The sequence below is a fragment of the Dama dama genome, chromosome 9 (genome assembly GCF_033118175.1).
Source record: "Dama dama isolate Ldn47 chromosome 9, ASM3311817v1, whole genome shotgun sequence".
In the NCBI taxonomy this organism is placed as follows: Eukaryota; Metazoa; Chordata; class Mammalia; order Artiodactyla; family Cervidae; genus Dama; species Dama dama.
In genome coordinates, this window is record NC_083689.1 from 44093486 (window position 1) to 44114508 (window position 21023).

General features: G+C 37.3%; 1 pseudogene; it reads left to right on the top strand.

Annotated features, from left to right (window-relative positions):
- The first annotated feature begins 16540 nt into the window (after positions 1 to 16540).
- On the top strand, positions 16541 to 17466 carry LOC133062844 (olfactory receptor 2T33-like; annotated as a pseudogene).
- Positions 17467 to 21023: the final 3557 nt, after the last annotated feature.

The following is a 21023-nucleotide window of genomic DNA, read 5'->3' on the forward strand; positions in this document are numbered from 1 at the left end:
ACCATCACTACCAGATAACTTCCTGAAGCATGGGTCTTTTTTGTTTCATGCTTTATTGTTCAATTGCTAAGTCTTGTCTGACTCTATTTAATGGTTAGTTTCAACTTTTAATTTCTTTATATTTAATTTTTTTCTAATGCATTCCTGATCTATCATTGATGCAATGAAAATTTTGTAATATTTTTCAGCATTTTACCTATATTCATGTGTAAATTCAATAGGTTTCTAATGAAATTTACTAAATTGCAGTATCTATATTTAATTAACATTTTTAAAGAATCTGTTAGTGTTAACATTTGAAAATTACGGTGATCAGTGGTTCTTTTATGGTTTAATATCCACTTATAACTTTAGGCAAACCAAAAATTTAAATATTAATAGCCTACTGTTGGTTAGAAGCTTTATCAATATCAGTCAATTAATATATATTTTGCACATTAAATGTATTATATACTGTAATTTTTCAATAAATTAAGTTAGAGAAAAGAAAATGTTATTGAGAAAATCAGAAGAAAGAGAAAGAATGTTGATAGCACTGTATTGAATTTATCAATGCCATAAATTTATGTTGTCTGTTTAAAAGATGAATATTTTCTCTGTCAGTTATATGATACAAGATATTGTAGATGATAAACTTCTTACTATCACTAGACATCAAAAATGGAAAGACAATGTAAAGAGCAAATTTATATTTCTTTAAAGGTATAATGATTCATACACTGATAATGAAGAAACAGCAATGTGATTGCTTTGTGGTAGCTTAGTATAATCAATATGATTGCTTCTCAGTAGCCTATCTATACACTACAAAATAGATTATTATAAAATGTTATGGCATACTTATTACAGTCATGTTTTAATAGAGTATTAGAAACATTGTTCTGGTTAGTATAGTTATTATAATTTATAATTAGCTTATGACAAAGTTCCTCCTATAGAGCAGTGAGGAAGGTATACTATTTTAATTGAAAACTACTGGAATGTTAGATATCAAAGTACAAAAACAGAGACTTGGCTATTTTTTCATACATTTGCAAGCTTATAAATAAACTAGATGGTCAAAAGTACAAATGCTTACAGCACAAAACAAAGCTTCAAAAACATAATTAAAGTAAATATCTTCAGAACTTGGGTATAGGGAAAAGTGAAAGTGAAAATCACACAAAGCATAGAGAAAATGTTTGATAAATTGGATTATAGTAAAATATAGAGCATAAGTTCATCAAAGATATGCTTAAATATACAAAGAAATCAAAGTACAAGAAACAACAACCAAGCTGCAAAATAAAATGCCTCATACACAGGGCATGAAAGTACTCCAGTAATAAGAAATACCAAAAAATTTAATGTAAATCGGCAGTAAGTTGAAGTGTCTTTCCGTTATGGCCAGTAATTATCTGTAAAGTTCCTATCCTCTTTAAACATCAATGAAATTCATCCTACCATCCTAACCTTTACAAATAATTACACATCATGGGGGAAATAAAAGACATATCAGTAAGACAGTGTTAGAGAGGATTTATACAAACTGTGTTTGCGTTATGTCGTCTTGAGAGGGTTTAAGAAGTGATGCTTTTCCTCAGATTGTTTGTTGTCTGGAAGCAGAAGTAATTTTATGATTAGGTATCTTAATAAATTTTGTCTATAGTGAAGATATGTTGCAGGATGGAGGACGCCTTCCAGAGCCCGAAACGGCTCTTGTCTAATACTTGGAAATGAATTGTCTGAGGAGACACATGTTCTGACAAAGTAAGAGATTTTATTGGGAAGCGGTGCCCAGGCAGAGAGCAGTAGGGTAAGGTAACCCAGGAGAACTGCTTTGCCACATGGGTTTTATGGTGATGGTATTGTCTTTAGCCAATCTTTCTGACTCAGAGTCCATCCTGTTGGTGCACGCCTTGTTCAGCCAAGATGGATGTCAGCAAGAAGGATTCTGGGAGGTGGCCGTACATATGGTGTCTCTTTTTGACCTTTCCTGAACTCTTCCAGTTGGTGGTGGCTTATTAGTTCCGTGTTCCTTACCAGGACCTCCTGTCATAAAACAACTCATGCAGATGGTTACTATGGTGCCTGGCCAGGGTGGGCAGTTTCAGTCAGTGCGCTTCCCCTAACAGATACACTGGACAAAGGCAAACAGTAATTGGTAACAAAGTCAAAGCCATTTATTTTACATAGAGAAAGGGCATGTTGATATCCTCTGTGGCTTGGACAATGCTTCCATTGTATCTTTTCAGACAGGATTATGGAGGAATTTTGTTTTTGCCTGGGTCTGTTGTAGTCACAGAGTTGCTGTTTCTCATGTTGAAGGTACTAATCTCCTGTTGTTGTATAAAATAATTACATTCTTAATGATTTAGCACATATTATTGCCTTACACTTCGCAAGATCAAAGGTATAAAATTGGTTTTATAGAGCTAAAATTAAAGAGGTGACAGGCAGCATTTCTCCTGGAATCACTGGGAGAAAATAGTTTCCTTGTCTTTCCACTTCTAGATCCTTAATGTACTCCTTGGCTGATGACCCTCTCTCTCAATCTCCAAAGCCAGCAACATTGGGTTGAATCATTCTCACACCACCATTTCTTTGATTCACACATTTGCATCCTGCTTCTACTTATATAGACTCTTGAGATTAGTTTAGCCTATTTAGATAATCTAGGTAAATTCTCTATTCCAAAGTCAGCTGATAACCACTTTTAATTTCACCTGTAACCATAATTTTGCTTTGTCATGGAATTTAACATATCCAAAAGGCCCAGATATTAGTAAATTGGCATTATTAGCAGGCCATATTTATAGTGACTGCATGGGTGTCTATGAAATAGTGTATTTTAATAGGAAAATATCAGCCTGTTTCTAGCAACACCAAGGGCTAAAAATAACACCTGGGAAGCTCTCAGTTTCAGGGTGCATTTCTCAGATAAATAATATTGTACGCATTTACCTAGATCATTTGTAAAGCACTTGATCGGTAGTGTTACTGAAGTATTGCTGCTACTAGCCATGTGAGACACCGGGATTTGTGGCCTCCAGAGGAGAGAGATTCGATCCAGGGCCAGAGAAAAGGCTTGATCACTCAGAGCTTTTTGGGTAATAAAGTTTTATTAAAGTATAAAAGAGATAGTGAAAGATTCTGACGTGAACATCACAAGGGGACAGAAAGAGTGCCTCCTTGCTAATTTTTAGTAAGCTGTTGTTAATTAGAGAAAGGAAAATGAGAGAGTTTAAAACTGAGAGAGTTGCAACAGGCCCCTCACCCACAACATGCATTTGGAGATAGCATTGGCACAAGGTGAGTCATCCCCAGCCATAAAACAATTGACAGGAGTCTCCAAGAATGGCAGAATTCCAAGCAAATACATAGTTCATTAATGTAACTTAAGAAAACATTTCCATGAGAAAAACACATTGGTTTGCTCAAGCTTTGAGATAAAGTTGTTCAGATAGAATCAGGTGTCGCCACGACTACACAGGATTCAGTTAAGTGCAGTCACTCAGTTCAGTTCAGTTCAGTTCAGTCCCTCAGCCTTGTACTACTCTGCGACCCCATGAACTGCAGCACGCCAGGCTTCCCTGTCCATCACCAACTCCCGGAGTTTACTCAAACTCATGCCTATCTAGTCGGTGATGCCATCCAAAGATCTCATCCTCTGTCATCCCCTTCTCCTCCTGCTCCCAATCCCTCCCAGCATCAGGGCCTTTTCCAGTGAGTCAACTCTTCGCATGAGGTGGCCAAAGTATTGGAGTTTCAGCTTCAGCATCAATCCTTCCAATGAACACCCCAGGACATATCTCCTTTCGGATGGACAGGTTGGTTCTCCTTGCAGTCCAAGGGACTCTCAAGAGTCTTGTCCAACACCACAGTTCAAAAGCATCAATTTTTCGGCGCTCAGCGTTCTGCACAGTCCAACTCTCACATCCATACATGACCCCTGGAAAAAACATAGCCTTGACTAGATGGAACTTTGTTGGCAAAGTAATGTCTCTGCTTTTTAATATGCGATCTAGGTTGGTCATAATTTTCCTTCCAAGGAGCAAGCGTCTTTTAATTTCATGGCTGCAATCACCATCTGCAGTGATCTTGGAGCCCAGAAAAATAAAGTCTGACACTGTTTGCACTGTTTCCCCATCGATTTGCCACGAAGTGATGGGACCGGATGCCATGATCTTAGTTTTCTGAATGTTGAGCTTTAAGCCAACTTTTTCACTCTCCTCTTTCACTTTCATCAAGGGGCTTTTTAGTTCCTCTTCACTTTCTGCCATACGGGTGGTGTCATCTGCATATCTGAGGTTATTGATATTTCTCCCGACAATCTTGATTCTAGCTTGTGCTTCTTCAAGCCCAGCGTTTCTCATGATCTACTCTGCATATAAGTTAAATAAGCAGGGTGACAATATACAGCCTTGATGTACTCCTTCTCCTATTTGGAACCAGTCTGTTGTTCTATGTCCAGCTCTAACTGTTGCTTCTTGACCTGCACACAGATTTCTCAAGAGGCAGGTCAGGTGGTCTGGTATTCCCATCTCTCTCAGAATTTTCCACAGTTTATTGTGATCCACACAGTGAAAGGCTTTGGCATAGTCAATAAAACAGAAATAGACGTTTTTCTGGAACACTTTTGCTTTTTTGATTATCTAGCGGATGTTGGCAATTTGATCTCTGGTTCCTCTGCCTTTTCTAAAACCATCTTGAACATCTGGAACTTCACAGTTCACGTATTTCTGAAGACTGGTTTGGAGAATTTTGAGCATTACTTTACTAAACAACTTCAGTTACATGATGCAGCAGTGTCTTATACTTCACTGAAATCCTTGAAGTCTTTCACCTGCTTATATAGTTGTAATATATTTTTAGGTTTTTATGATAGAGTAACATTTTTATTTTATTGAAGGAGAAAAGGATAAAATGAAGCATTTATAGTAGTATAGAAATGAGAGTCTTAATAGCCTCAGTAGGGAAGCCAGAGGTCCCCAAGGGGCAGGAGGAAATAAAGTAGCAACTGCTAGTGGCATACTTTTTTTTTTTTCTTTCTTTCTTTCTTTTTTTTTTTTTTTTTTTTTCTCTTCTAATCCTATGTTGGCTGCATAGAGCTTCTCCATTTTGGCTGCAAATAATATAATCAAGCTGATTTCAGTATTGACCATCTGGTAATGTCCGTGTGTAGAGTCTTCTCTTGTGTTGTTGGAAGAGGGTGTTTGCTATGACCAGTGCATTCTCTTGGCAAAACTCTGTTAGCCTTTGCCCTGCTTCATATTGTACTCCATGGCCAAATTTGCCCGTTATTCCAACTATCTCTTGACTTCTTATTTTTGTATTCCAGTCCCCTATAATGAAAAAGGCATCTTTTTTGGGTGTTAGTTCTAGAAGGTCTTGTTGGTCTTCATAGAACCATTCAACTTCAGCTTCTTCAGTATTACTGGCCAAGGCACAGATGTGGATTACTGTGATATCGAATGGTTTGCCTTAGAAATGAACACAGTTCATTCCGTCATTTTTGAGATTGCATCCAAGTGCTGCATTTCAGACTCTTGTTGACTATGATGGTTAATCCGTTTCTTCTAAGGGATTTTTGCCCATAGTAATAGACATAATGGTCATCTGAGTTAAATTCACCCATTCCAGTACATTTTAGTTCCCAGATTCCTAAAATGTCAATGTTCACTCTTGCCGTCTCCTGTTTGACCACTTCCAATTTGCCTTGATTCCTGGACCTAACATTTCAGGTTCCTCTGCAATATTGCTCTTTGCAGCACCAGACTTTACTTCCATCACCAGTCACATCCACAACTAGGTGTTGTTTTTGCTTTGGCTCCATCTGTTCATTCTTTCTGGAGTTATTTCCCAAGTAAACTCCAGTAGCACATTAGGCACCTGCCAGCCTGGTGAGTTCATCTTTCAGTGTCCTATTTTTTTTGCCTTTTCATACTGTTCATGGGGTCCTCAAGGCAAGAATACTGAAGTAGTTTGCCATTCCCTTCTCCAGTGGGCCACGTTTTGTCAGAACTCTCCAACATGACCCATCTGTCTTGGGTGGCCCTATATGGCATGGCTCATAGTTTCATTGAGTTAGACAAGGCTGTGGTCCATGTGATCAGATTGGTTAGTTTTCGTGATTGTGGTTTTCATTCTGTCAGCCCTCTGATGGAGAATGATAAGAGGCTTATGGAAGTTTCCTGATGGGAGAGACTGAGGAGGAAACCGGGTCTTGTAGTGATGAGGGGCCATGTTGAATAAATCTTTAATCCAATTTTCTGCTGATGGAAATTCTGCTGATGGGCTGTGTTCCCTCCCTATTGTTTGACCTGAGGCCAAACTATGGTGGGTGTAATGAAGATAATCCTTCAAAAGGTCCCATGCAGGCACTGCTGCAATCAGTGCCCCCAACCCTGCAGCAAGCCACCACCAACCCACGCCTCTGTTGGAGACTCCTGGACACTCATAAGCAAGTCTGGGTCAGTCTGTTGTGGGGTCACTGCTCCTTTCTCCTGGATCCTGATGCTCACAAGGTTTTGTTTGTGCCCTCCCAGAGACTGTTCCCCCAGTCCTCTGTAAGTTCTGGTGGCTCTATGGGGGATTAATGATGACCTCCTCCAAGAGGGCTTATGCCATACCCCAGTCTACTGCACCCAGAACCCCTGCCCCGGCCCCACAGCTGACCCATACCTCTGCAGGAGACACTCAAACACAGTTCTGGCTCAGTCTCTGCAGGTTCTCTGGGTCCTGGTGTGCACAGGTTTGTTTGAGCCCTCTGAGTGTCTCTGGAGGGTATGGGGTTTGATTTTAAATGTGATTTTGCACCTCCTACAGTCTTTCTGAGGCTTCTTCTCCTTCCTTGAATGAACTAAGATCATGGCATCTGGTCCCATCACTTCATGGTAAGTAGATTGGAAAACAATGGAAACAGTGATATACTTAATTTTCTCGGGCTCCAAAATCATTGCAGATGGTGACTGCAGCCATGAAATTAAAAGACGCTTGCTCCTTGGGAGAAAAGTTATGACCCACCTAGACAGCATATTAAAAAGCAGAGACATTACTTTGCCAACAAAGGTCCATCTATTCAAAGCTATGGTTTTCCAGTAGTCAGGCATGTATGTGAGAGTCGGACTATAAAGAAAGCTAAGCGCTGAAGAATTGATGCTTTTGCACTGTGGTGTTGGAGAAGACTCTTGAGAGTACCTTGAACTGCAAGGAGATTCAACCAATCAATCCTAAAGGAAATTAGTCCTGAATATTCATTGGAAGGACTGATGCTGAAGCTGAAACTCCAATACTTTGACCACCTGATTCGAAGAACTGACTCATTTGAAAAGACCCTGATGCTGGGAAAGATTGAAGGTAGGAGGAAAATGGGATGTATCGCTCAAAATTCTCCAACCCAGTCTTCAGAAATAAGTGAACCATGAACTTCCAGATGTTCAAGATGGTTTTAGAAAAGGCAGAAGAACCAGAGATCAAATTGCCAACATCCGCTAGATAATCAAAAAAGCAAAAGTGTTCCAGAAAAACATCTATTTCGGCTTTATTGACTATGCCAAAGCCTTTGACTGTGTGGATCACAATAAACTGTGGAAAATTCTGAGAGAGATGGGAATACCAGACCACCTGACCTGCCTCTTGAGAAATCTGTGTGCAGGTCAAGAAGCAACAGTTAGAAATGGACATGGAACAACAGACTGGTTCCAAATAGGAGAAGGAGTACATCAAGGCTGTATATTGTCACCCTGCTTATTTAACTTATATGCAGAGTAGATCATGAGAAACGCTGGGCTTGAAGAAGCACAAGCTAGAATCAAGATTGTCGGGAGAAATATCAATAACCTCAGATATGCAGATGACACCACCCGTATGGCAGAAAGTGAAGAGGAACTAAAAAGCCCCTTGATGAAAGTGAAAGAGGAGAGTGAAAAAGTTGGCTTAAAGCTCAACATTCAGAAAACTAAGATCATGGCATCCGGTCCCATCACTTCGTGGCAAATCGATGGGGAAACAGTGCAAACAGTGTCAGACTTTATTTTTCTGGGCTCCAAGATCACTGCAGATGGTGATTGCAGCCATGAAATTAAAAGACGCTTGCTCCTTGGAAGGAAAATTATGACCAACCTAGATCGCATATTAAAAAGCAGAGACATTACTTTGCCAACAAAGTTCCATCTAGTCAAGGCTATGTTTTTTCCAGGGGTCATGTATGGATGTGAGAGTTGGACTGTGCAGAACGCTGAGCGCCGAAAAATTGATGCTTTTGAACTGTGGTGTTGGACAAGACTCTTGAGAGTCCCTTGGACTGCAAGGAGAACCAACCAGTCCATCCTAAAGGAGATATGTCCTGGGGTGTTCATTGGAAGGATTGATGCTGAAGCTGAAACTCCAATACTTTGGCCACCTCATGCGAAGAGTTGACTCACTGGAAAAGGCCCTGATGCTGGGAGGGATTGGGAGCAGGAGGAGAAGGGGTTGACAGAGGATGAGATGGTTGGATGGAATCACCAACTTGATGGACGTGAGTTTGGGTAAACTCCGGGAGATGGTGATGGACAGGGAAGCCTGGCGTGCTGCAATTCATGGGGTCGCAAATAGTCAGATATGGCTGAGGGACTGAACTGAATTGAACTGAACTGATTTAAGTAAAGTCATGCAGTGAAATTCTTAGGCACAATGCAGATCATTCAATAATTCATCAATAAAACTTGTTTTTGATAAGCTCTTGATATCATTATTATTCATGAATATTGCTTTTGTTTTTTATTTAACATCTAGAATTTGCAACCTTTGACTTTTTTTTTTTTCTTTTTTACCTATGCTGTTTCACTTCATTGACTGTAGATATTAATACATACCTGTTTGAATATAAAATTCATACAGACTTTCATATACTGATTTGGAGACTCCTAGTAAAATAGATTTATGTAATTAAACCATCTCACTTATTCCCTAGTCAGTTGATATACAAAGTGATTCAATATACTTATGTTTTGGTTATTAGTTATAATATCCCAGCATTAAGAAAAAAAAAAAAAAACTTGGAAAAAAAAAATAACTTCTCTCAGGACTACCTGTTAGATCAGAAATTAAAATTGTTTGCTAAAGCAGAGAGAAAGGGAAGAAGGTACCTAAAACTTATTTGATACAAATGGTGTCTCATATTTATTTTAGAAATGAAAATCAAATTAACCTTATGGAAGAGAACTTATTATCCCCCTTCTGTAGATGACTAGTTGGAATTTCCAAGAGTTTATGTAGTTCATTCCAAGTCATATGGCTAGAAAAATTCAAAACTGGTAAAGTTCAATTAAGCCATTCTCTTTGGAAGAGTGCTTTTTTGGGAAAAATATTTCCATAGCACTCTGCTCCCTATGCAATTACTAGCTTGTCTTGACACGTTAGTTATTACTAAAGTATAGACTATAAGATTAGACTCACTCTTGGGTAAAAGTATTTTATATATGCTATCTTATTAAACACTATTGTTAAGCAAATCTCCCATTCAAATAGTCAAATCATGATTTTAGGATTAGGTGAGCCAAACAAGCACTTTCTTTTTAGACCAAATATACTGGGATTGAAAACAATATACTGCAGAAGTATTTGGTCATCTGTATTCTCCTAGGTTCCCATTAACATTTGAGTACCTAGAACTCAGGACTCCCTAAGGTTTTACCCCTGTAATTTACATTTTATATTAGAACAGAAGAAGTATTAGTAGGTTCAAAACAGTGATTCAGGTGCCAGAGCCAAGCAGCATTATCCATCTCCTGCAAAATGGCTACTACTGACACAGGTGAGTGCTCAGACTAAATATATGAAACTTGAGCTGGTGTTCTCTAATGTGCTTATCTATTTTGCTTCCAAATTTTAAAGGATTATAACATAATCTATAGAAATTTGAAAAATAAGAAATTAACTTACTGAAATTTCATGCTTACTGTTTGCCATAAATATTTTATAAAACATGACCTTGCATGTTCACATGCTATCTAAGACCATTCTGACTGTTACATTATGCTGCATAACAGCAATTTAATACTTTTATAATAGATCTTCTTATTATGCATTATAAACAAAAATATTTTGTGAATAGATGACATTTTCATTTTATTTTATATTACTTTTAGAATGAAATCTAGAAAAAGTTGCTGGTTTTAAGCAATAAGGATTGTGCTAGGGTACTTACTCAATCCTGCCAAACTGATATAGAGATTTTAAACTTTATACTATATTAATTTCTACTAAATCACATTTTGTAAAGAATATTATCAACAAAAACTTAAGTCCAAGGTTTCGTGTATAAGAATATTTTGTTTCATATGTGGGTTTCTTTAATTTTTCCTGAGACTATAAATTGTGTAGACATATATTACATAAATTTATTGAACTGTAGTTATGAGCAGTATATGATTGAGCTTTTCAAGAGATGGAAATTTATTCATGCTCCAGCTCTAAGTTAAATGGATGCATTTAATTAACTATCTACTTGTGTTTATTAGTATTCTTTAGAAAAAGTGACAGTTTTAGAGTACATAAAAGCAATAGTGCCTACTATTTATTGAGAACTTACTAATTTTAAGTAATCAGTTAAGCACACTTTTTATACTTCCTTTAATCTTACAACTATGTAATATAACCATGTATACATTTTTAAAACAGAAGCTTGAAACACATAGGGTATGAGAAATGTGTCTTACTTCATCGAACTTGCAATTAATAGAATACAAAATAGAAAGAGCTCTGTTTGACATATAAACCTAACCACTTACCTCAAATATTCCTATAGTTACACATTTTTACAGGTATAAAATGCATTTTAAATGCATTTTAAAATATTTATGCCATATTTTGTGTTTGCAGTATATTTGCTAGCAAAACTAGGCATTGAAAATGCATCCATCCAGAATGAACGTAACAAATGGATTTCTTTATTCAAACTAATTTTTTTTAATTACATAAAAGATAATTATTTAATGCAGCTTATAATCTTGAGAATCATTTCCCTAGTGGCTCAGACAGTAAAGCGGCTGCCTACAATGAGGGAGACCTGGGTTCAATCCCTGGGTCAGGAAGATCCCCTGGAGAAGGACATGGCAACCCACTCCAGTACTCTTGCTTGGAAAACCCCATGGACAGATGAGCCTGGTAGCTACAGTCCACAGGGTCGCAAAGAGTCGGACACGACTGAGAGACTTCACTTCACTTCATAACCTTGAGAATCCATTATTTAATATATTAAATATACAGTACTTGCTTATTAAATGTTTTTGTCTTCTCACTGTCAAGACAGTAACTATGACAAAAACTGAGAGACCTAATTTAGCTTGGAAACTTAAATTCCATAACCTGGGTTCTGGACTCGTGGCTCTGCCTTTGATACATGTCTTCTCCCTTAATTCTCCAGGGAAATTAAAGTAGTGAAAAAGTGAAAGTGAATCATTCAGTTGTGTTGGACTCTTTGCGACCCCATGGATTGTAGCCTGCCAGGCTCCTCTGTCCATGGAATTTTCCAAGCAAGAATACAGGAGTGGGTTGCCGTTTCTTTCTCCAGATCTTCCCCACCCAGCGATTGAACCCAGGTCACCCACATTGCAGGCAGACTCTTTACTGTCTGAGCTACCAGGGAAGCCAAAGTAACCTTACTCTAATTTAATTCATGTGCAACTCAAATATCAGTGTCTACTTAATTTAATTATTATGACATTCCATGAGATAATACATATTGAGCTAGCATAGTGCTTGAAGTAATATTTTCTACAACTATTATCCTTGTTATGTCTGAGTGGCCACAACTATAGCATGCTGCTGTGGAATTAGTCATTTCAGCTTTAAAATGTCAAGTCATTTTGAAAAAAAGGTTGTATGAAAGCCTGGCTAATTTATGAATCTGCATGTGTGTAACATAGAGCATGCATACAGTTGGGTAGGGTGAAGTTTTGATAATTATGGGGAAACCACATTACAATGGAGAGAAATGAGATAATGGTGAAGATTTAAGGAACTTCTTTGGAGGTCCAGTGGTTAAGACTTCGCTCTTCCAATGCATGGACTGTGGATTTGATCCCTGCTTGGGGAATTAAGATGCCACATGCCATGGAGCATGATAAAAAAAAAAAAAAAAAACAGAAAATAACAACAGCAACAACAAAAACTTATAGTTCTGTGTAATCAGTGATTTTATGCAACTGGAAAAATAAGTAACAAGTGATTTTATTCTTTTTAATGTGTGAGAAGCCACATAGATGACTAGTTATATTAATAAATCTATCATGCATTTTGAACACATTGAATTATACAGACTTGAATTCACTTCAGTAAAGCAGCCTTCCTGATAGGAAACAACACATAATAAGATTTTATCTTTTATTTTACCCTATGATTTAAAAATCTTAAGGAGTATATAATTTTATGCATGATAATTTCCATAACATACTAAAATTTTTTTAAGTATTTAATAGTAAACCTATGAGACCTGTTTCAAAATAGGTAATTAAAGAACCAACATCCTTAGTATAATCAAATTTACAATGGTTATGTGTGTTTTCTCTGTGTTCAAAAATTCATAAACGCTGAGTGGAGGGGACAGTCCCACCCAAAAATATATTGCAAATAATATATCACCTAAATTATTTCTATGTCAAAAAAAAGTAGATTTGTATTATATGATTGTTCTCAAATAATTATTGATTTTAATTCCAAGGTTAGGAAACATAATATTTAATAACAGTAAAAAAAATATTAAGGCTAATAAAGGTATTGTGTTGTGACATACATTTGGTTATGCATTTATGTGCATTTTCTCTTGCAATCAATAAATAATCATAAGAGATTGACAGTGTGTTTCACCCCATTTTGATATGATATTTAAATATATTTTTAAATAAACTGCCTAAATTTATCCACCTACTTATCAGTGACATAGGCATTCATACTCAAGAAGGCTACTCATTAATTCAGTACTTCTATCCCATAAAATCAAAGAAAAACTTGCTGCTGAATTTAAGATAAGGAATACAGATATTGCTATCTGTACTCTAACTTTGAATGTGCATTACTACTGAGCCACATAACGTCTAGACTTTAGATTTCTTAGTAATCTACTGATTAAATTTGAAGTATATGAGTATTTTACATGACTTTTTATTTGATTGAATGAGTGAAAATACTTGTTACCACAATGAACTTTTAAAAATTGTTTACCATTTTAAAACACTTTCTTCTTTGATTGTAATATCACATAAGACTTTCAAAATCAGGCATAAAATAATTCATCATATAAAAAATAAATTGAGGAAATGGCCTTAAGCATGTGCATTAGTTGACAGTTTTCATTCAAATAGAAAACACAAGGTAAATCTCAACAGAGCAAATTAATTCTGTGCTGGAAGACAGTCTAGAAAAATATAAACTTCTTGATTCTAGGAACAAGGAGACTGACTCAGCGAGGGTGCTTGTAACATGCCCATTTCTAATAAATATCTTCTAAGCGAATTTTGAGAAGAATTTGGATTTTTTTCTTCTTGTTATTTAAGCATTCTTTAATTCATTTTGCTAATGTTTGCTGTGAATCTGGACTGGATAAATTGGAAGAATTTTATATTGAAATACAGCCAATTCAACAAATCCATGAAGTCAAAGCCCCATCTTTCCATATTATATAATTGAAAAAAGAACTCCAAACAAGACAATTCATAGGGTTAATGTATTTGATAAGCATAGATGCAAAAGATACTTCAAAAATAATATTGTTTACCAAGATCACAGAGTCAAACAATGTACATATCAGTAATAAGCAGTTTTATCCCAATAATATTCAGATGGTGCAGTATGAGAAGGTCTATTAATGTAATCTAGCTCAATAACACTAAATCAATAATAACATGAATCTCAAATGCATGTAATATTCAATGTAAACTTTGGTTTAAAATGATGCAACAATCAAAATTTGTTAAGGTCTGGGTAAAATACTGACATGCATATAAACAAGTCAGAACACTGTACATAACTAGAAATATAATAAATTATTTAAATCTATAAGGAAAATTCAAACAACTCAATAGAAAACATAGACAAAAATGTTCAAAGGGAACTTGAAGAAGTAATCCAAGAGTTCAGTGGATATTTTTTTCTCAATATCAATGAGCATGTAAATTAAAACAAAAATAATTTGCATTATTCTATGATTGGCCATAATAGCTGCACCTAACAATATCTGACAGGATCACATATGAAAAGTGACAGAACAGACTTTTGAACTCTGTGGGAGAAGGTGAGGGTGGGATGTTTCAAAAGAACAGCATGTATACTATCTATGGTGAAACAGATCACCAGCCCAGGTGGGATGCATGAGACAAGTGCTCGGGCCTGGTGCACTGGGAAGACCCAGAGGAATCAGGTGGAGAGGGAGGTGGGAGGGGGGATCGGGATGGGGAATACGTGTAAATCTATGGCTGATTCTTATCAATGTATGACAAAACCCACTGAAATGTTGTGAAGTAATTAGCCTCCAACTAATAAAAATAAAAAATAAAAATAAAAAAAACCAGAGGGGAAAAAAAAAAAAAGAAAAGCGACTGAAGCAAAAATCATCAGTGGATGTCATTAAAAAATTAGGGATTCAGTTATCTCAAAGACAAAACCAATGCTACTTTTAGAATATTTACTAGAAAAAACTCATGTCCCATGCACAGGACCATAAACTATACTGAGAGAAAATTAGAAGGAAACTAAATGTTGACAAATACACTATCCTCTGCATACAAGTTACAAAGTGGAGTCATAATTGAAAATTTCCTAAGGTGAAAAATATAGTACACATTATTTGGATAACAAACTGTGATAATGATATGGGCATTATTATATCTTATTTATAGATATTTTGATTAACAAAGCAAACATACATTTTAATGACATAATTGACTTTGATAGTATACATTAGGCACTAAAAATGATGTAAATATTTACTAAAGATATGGTGCCATTCACATAAGTTGCACTGTTTATAAAGTAACTTACAGAAGAACTGAAAAAAAAAGATTTCCTATACAGGGCTTCCCTGATGACTCAGTGGCAAAGAATCTTTCTGCAGTGCAGAAGATGCAGATGGTTCAATACCTGAGTGGGGAAGATCCTCTGTAGAAGAAAATGGCAACCCACTTCAATATTCTGGCTGGGAAAATCCCATGGACAGAGTAGCCTGGCAGACTACAGTCCATCGGGTCACAAAAAGACATGACTGAGCAGAGCACACAGCACAGATTATGAATAAAGTGCAAACATAAACTTCCTGGAAATCACTAATTTATTACTTTCTTTAAAAGTCTGATTTGCAAAGAAAAGACATATGTTATACAAGAATGAAAGTCATTTGCATATATATTCAACTCTATTCCCATAGATACTAATATGTAACAGAAATAAAAGCTAGCAGCTTTGATGAAAGGAGAATTACTCTTTGGAAATAACTGAAATGCTCCAGATTTTATATGTAGTGGTGCTGTATCTCAAATGAGTTTTGTGTGATAAATTAATTTGGGTAATATTTTACTTGATTATATAGTTATAGAATCAGTCAATTAAGTATGGTAATTAACCTGCTTGTTAATACTTGAATTAGTTAATAAATTAATATTTTAGTACATTTAAAAGGTGCTTATTGATAACAAAGTATGAGAGCCTATAAGTAAGTCCAGTTTCTTTATGTTCCTTTAGGTTGTATTCCTTCATGAATTTTTTAACCATTTATAATGTGTATATTTAACTAATTCAGATTCAATTTGTAAGTATATGCTAGGTATGAATGTTAACTCTTGAGACATCCCTAAACTAAGAAAATGCCCCTGTAATCAGGAAAACCAGTCACGGTAACATAAGGTGATGGGTGACCCTGAGCAGTATCTGTGTGTGTGTGCTAAGTAACTGTGGTAGCTAGAAACTTGATGTACCCAGACTATGGGCTGTTTGCAGGCATAGAATGGAGAAACTGAGCCATTTTCCCTTCATCTCTAGGAAACTGAGTTTTAGTAGGTTGACATTTTGTTTTGTGTATACAATTCATTTTAAAAATCTAATTCATCATGAGATTTAAAAAAAAAAAGACCTCTTATAAGAGTAAAAAAAAGAACAGGAGAAACATTCAATAGTTATGATGTGTACTATATAACATCAATATTGACTAAAATGGATTATCTGAAACTCTTTAAGATGGAAGTCCCAAAATTATAGAAATTGAGATTATATAATAGCAGTTCCTAACACTATGAATATTTTTTTCTGTGGCATACTGACAAAATATTGAGAAAGAAATGCAATTGGTAATATTTCATATATAAAAAATCAATTTATTTTGGTCAAAAATAATGTATAATTGCAAAGAGATGGACAATTGGATACCAAGGCAAACATCTTGTGAAGTGAAATAAGTTAACTCATAATTTTTCTTCCAAGTCTCATTTTTTCTGTTATGGACCAATTTTTCTTAAGGAAATACCCAAGCTTCCTTTTAAGCAGTTCTCATTTCCTAATCATTCATTGTCTTCCAGGAATAACAGGAGCCATGGAAAATGCAAGTGACACCACAGGAATAAATTTCATTCTTCTAGGACTTTTCTACTACACACAGACCCATCTGTTCCTCTTTGCCATGGTGCTCATGGCCTTCCTCACCTCCCTGATGGGCAACACCTTCCTGATCATGCTCATTCAGGTGGATCCCCAGCTGCGCACTCCCATGTACTTCCTGCTTAGCCAGCTCTCCCTCATGGACATGATGCTGGTTCTTACTATTGTCCCCAAAATGGCAGCCAACTACCTGATGCACAACAGGTCTATCTCTCCTGCTGGCTGTGGTACTCAAATCTTCCTGTTTCTCACCCTGGGAGGGGGCGAGTGCTTCCTCTTAGCCGCCATGGCCTGTGACCGCTATGTGGCTGTATGTCCCCCCTTGAGATACCCGATCCTCATGAATCAGAAGCTCTGCTTGCACATGACGGCTGGCTCCTGGCTTTTGGGAGGGGTGCATGGGCTGATGCAGGCCGGTGCCACTCTGAGCTTCCCTTACTGCCACTCTCGGGAAGTCAATCACTTCTTTTGTGAGGCACCATCGCTTGTTCACCTTGCCTGTGCTAACACCATGATTTTTGAATTTTTCATGTACGTCTGTTGCGTCCTGATGCTCTTGATTCCACTGTCTCTCATTCTGGCTTCCTACAGTCTCATCTTGACTGCTGTACTCAACATGCAGTCCACTGCAGCCAGGAAGAAAGCCTTTGCGACCTGTTCCATCTGGCTGTTGTGGGACTCTTCTATGGCACTATCATGTTTATCTACATGCGGCCCAAATCCTACCATTCAGGGGCAAACGACAAGGTGGTTTCTGCTTTCTACACCATCTTCACCCCTGTGTTGAACCCCCTTATATACAGTGTGAGGAATAAAGATGTCAAGGGGGCTTTGAGAAAGTGGCTGGTAAGGCACTTTTGATGGTCTCAACAGTGATCATTATTCTCCAAAATGGCATTACTCAGTTTAGATTTAGGTTATGAAATTTGGTTTGTGTCATCATATTTTTCTCTCTCTTTCCCAGTTTGCATGATTTTTACAAATTATTTCTTTTATATTTGATAAATTAATTAAAAGTGACATTTGTCATATTTTCATACCTTATCATATTTTCTTCTAAACTTTGGACCTCAGCAATAAGATTGAGGCACTATATAGTACAAGATATGCTAAATATCAACCATGTAATTTGCATTTTGGTATATTCAATAAAAATTCTTAATTATGATGGACACAAATAATTTAGAAAGTGCATAATTATTCTGAAGAAAGCACTGTAGAACTAAATTCATATATTTTGATAAATTTCAAATGAGCAAATAATTATATATATTAAAGTTGCAAGAAATATTTATCAAAATGTTTTCAGGGGAATTATTATCCCTGATTATGTGATTAAAAACATATTTAAAGATATGTTTAAAGATAAAGAGATTGGGTTATGTACATTGAGGGATTACCAATATATGAAGTAACTATGGGGAAGTCAACATCTTTATCTGAAAAACAGAAAAAAAACTATTAAAATAACATGTGATAAAATTTATCACATAAATTAGCATAGATAATACACACAGATTATGTGCAGCTGTAATTGGAGCAAAAAATATCCAAGTATTTTTTCCAAATATTTCTTGCTTTCTATTAACTGTCCCACAGATAGAAAAAATCACCTTTGATCACAAGGAAACTTTGGGACCAAATGTTTTACATCTAGTGTTTAGCTGAGGGGAGTGAATCTAAGTTTATTGGAGAAGTGTTACACTCATGATGCATCTGCAAATTTCTTGGGACAATTTTTTTTTAAAGAAAAAAATGAAAAGAAGGAAGGAAGGTATATAACTTAAATATTTTGATTTTAAAAGATTGTCAGAGAGAACAAGCTGGAGGAGTAGTTGGTGGATGTGGAGTACATCTCTCTTCATGGATACATCAGAAATACATCTTTAGATATAGAAGTGCATGCAGTACACCTACTGAGAGCAGACAGTAGTACCTGACCAGAGGAAAAAAATATATATAGAACCCCCAAAACTCGGTAGGACTAAGGAACTAAGGGTGAAAACAGGAGTGTTAGTTGGACTGGACCTGCCTTCAGTGGGTGGGGGAACTGAAGCAGGGGTCTAATCCCCACAGTGGGGCAATTGTCTGAGTCAGAAGAGGAACATTTAAGGCTGAGAGTGAAACAACTGATCTGTGGCAGCCTAAATGGAATGAGAATCAGATAGTCCTTGCTGCAGCCATACTTACCACAGCAGGAATGCTGGTCTCCTGGAAGGCACAGTGGCTGGGAGTAGAAACTGAGGGATTGTGGAGCAATCCCAGGGTGAGGGCTGCTATTGACTGTGGAGAGACAGATTGAGGGGATGTGAGGAAGGAGATCTTGGTGAGAAAGGCTGGTGGAGGAAAGGTGGGCAGCCATGGAACCAAGGCAACACTGCTGAGTTCCGCGTAGGAAGTGGAGTCATCACCATAGCCTCTCTCTCCCCACACGCCAGAACCAGCAGCTGAACAATAGGGAGGCTGGCTCATCAAATGCCTGATGCACTGAATTACGAGCAGGACCCCACCCAGGGTGCCCTTTTAAGTTCCTGACACACCAATCTACAGAGTAGGATCCCAGTCAGGGGGGCCTCCTCTGTGTGCCTGACACTTGGAAGAACAGAGAAGGACCCCAGGCAAGGGAGACCTGTAAGTGCCTGAATGGGCGGAGCTACAGAGAAAGACTGGCCAAGTAGGCCTTCTGATGGCCAGCTAGAAGAGGCTTGAAAAAAGACTCTGATAGGTCCGTAACCCTTGCACACTTGGCACCACCAAGGTTCCCACAAGCCAAGCAGCTGCACCAAATTCATGCTCAATTCTCACTGGGGCAGAGCTGTCACGGGTAAAAAATGTCTTGTGTCTATGTGCTCAGGGTCGTGCCACCCTGTAGATTGTGGCCTGCCAGTCTTCTCTGTCAGAAAGGGGATTCTCCAGGCAAGAATACTGGAGCATATTGGCCAATACTGGTTGCCATACCCTTCTAGAGCACTATATTTCCTGTTGCCCTAGCTGCCACCCCCCTCCCCTCCCCGCCCCCCCCCCCCGCCCCCCCCGAGTACCTGGTGCTGTCAGAACCCCTGCAACACAAGCAGCTGCACCTTCTCCACACCTGGCCCTCACTGGGGCAAACCCAAGCCCTCCAGGGCAGCCTCAGTAGTTAAATCCAAGTGGAAGATCCACATGTAGAGGTGGAAATAAAATCACAATTAAAACCCAGAGTCAGTGTGGCTAAGGAAGGAAGACCCAAAACCTTCCCACCAGCTGTATAAGCTGCAGATTAAATCTACATGGTTAACTAAGCAGACTCTGTGTCTATGGAATATATCAAAGGCCATTGAGAGCTCCCATAAAAGAAAATGCACTAGCTCTGATAGCTGTGGACATTGGAGACAAGAACACACAGGAGTAGGACCAGATTAGAAGCTGAGCTGCCCCCACAGCAGGTCCAGAGATCAGCACAGTGTTGGAGGGCATCCTAGGGAGGTGAGGTGGACTGTGACTCCCAGCGAGGGAAAGGACTCTGACAGCAATGACTCAAGAAAAGCATTTATTCTTCTTATTTTTTTACTAGTTCTGTAGATTATTTTTTGTTTGTTTGTTTTTCTGCTTATTTTCGAGTTGTCAATTTTATTGGCACTAAAAAAACGATTAAGCTTTTTGTTTTCCCCAGTCTCAACTTTTATTGTTGTTGTAAACTTATGCCTCTATATTGGGCTTTTGCAGTTCTGTGGCGTTTTCCTCTTTTCTCTCTCTCTCTCTCTCTTTTTTTAATTTAATTGAAAAAAATTTAAACATTATTTTTTTTCTACATTTATTCCTTTGTTTGCCTTTCCTACTGTTCTTTTCCCCAGCAGTTAATCTTTAATGTATATAAATCTTCTTCATCTACCTTTCTTTAACTCTGCATGTCTATTCTCTTTTCTTTTTTTCCTTTCTTCTCAATATATTTGTTAGTTTTGTTTTCATTGCTTTATTCCCAACTTCTCACCTTGCTTTAGTTTTGTTTTCCAGTTTTTGCTTAAGTTAGTTTTGTTCTTAACTGTTAAATATAATATTTGATTTCCTTTGTTTGCCAGGTCAATCTACTGTACTTTATTACTGTTGGACAGTTTTCACTTTGCTCATGGGAGTATATGTATATGCGAGTACTTCATTAATTTAATTATTATTTACCTGATTTATGATGCCAATTATAAACTGCCATTTGTCTGGGGTTCATCTTTGGTTTCTCATTCTTGGATATTTGTTTTAATCTCACTTAATGCCATAACAAACCACTTGTGGAATCATTGTTCCTGACCAAAGAACAAGCCCTGAGCCTTTGGGGTTGGAACACAGACTCCAAGACTCTCAACTACCAGAGAACCAACCCTGGGGGGTATCATACAGTGAGAAGTCACACAAAGGAAACCACTTGAATACAAGACCCTGAATCA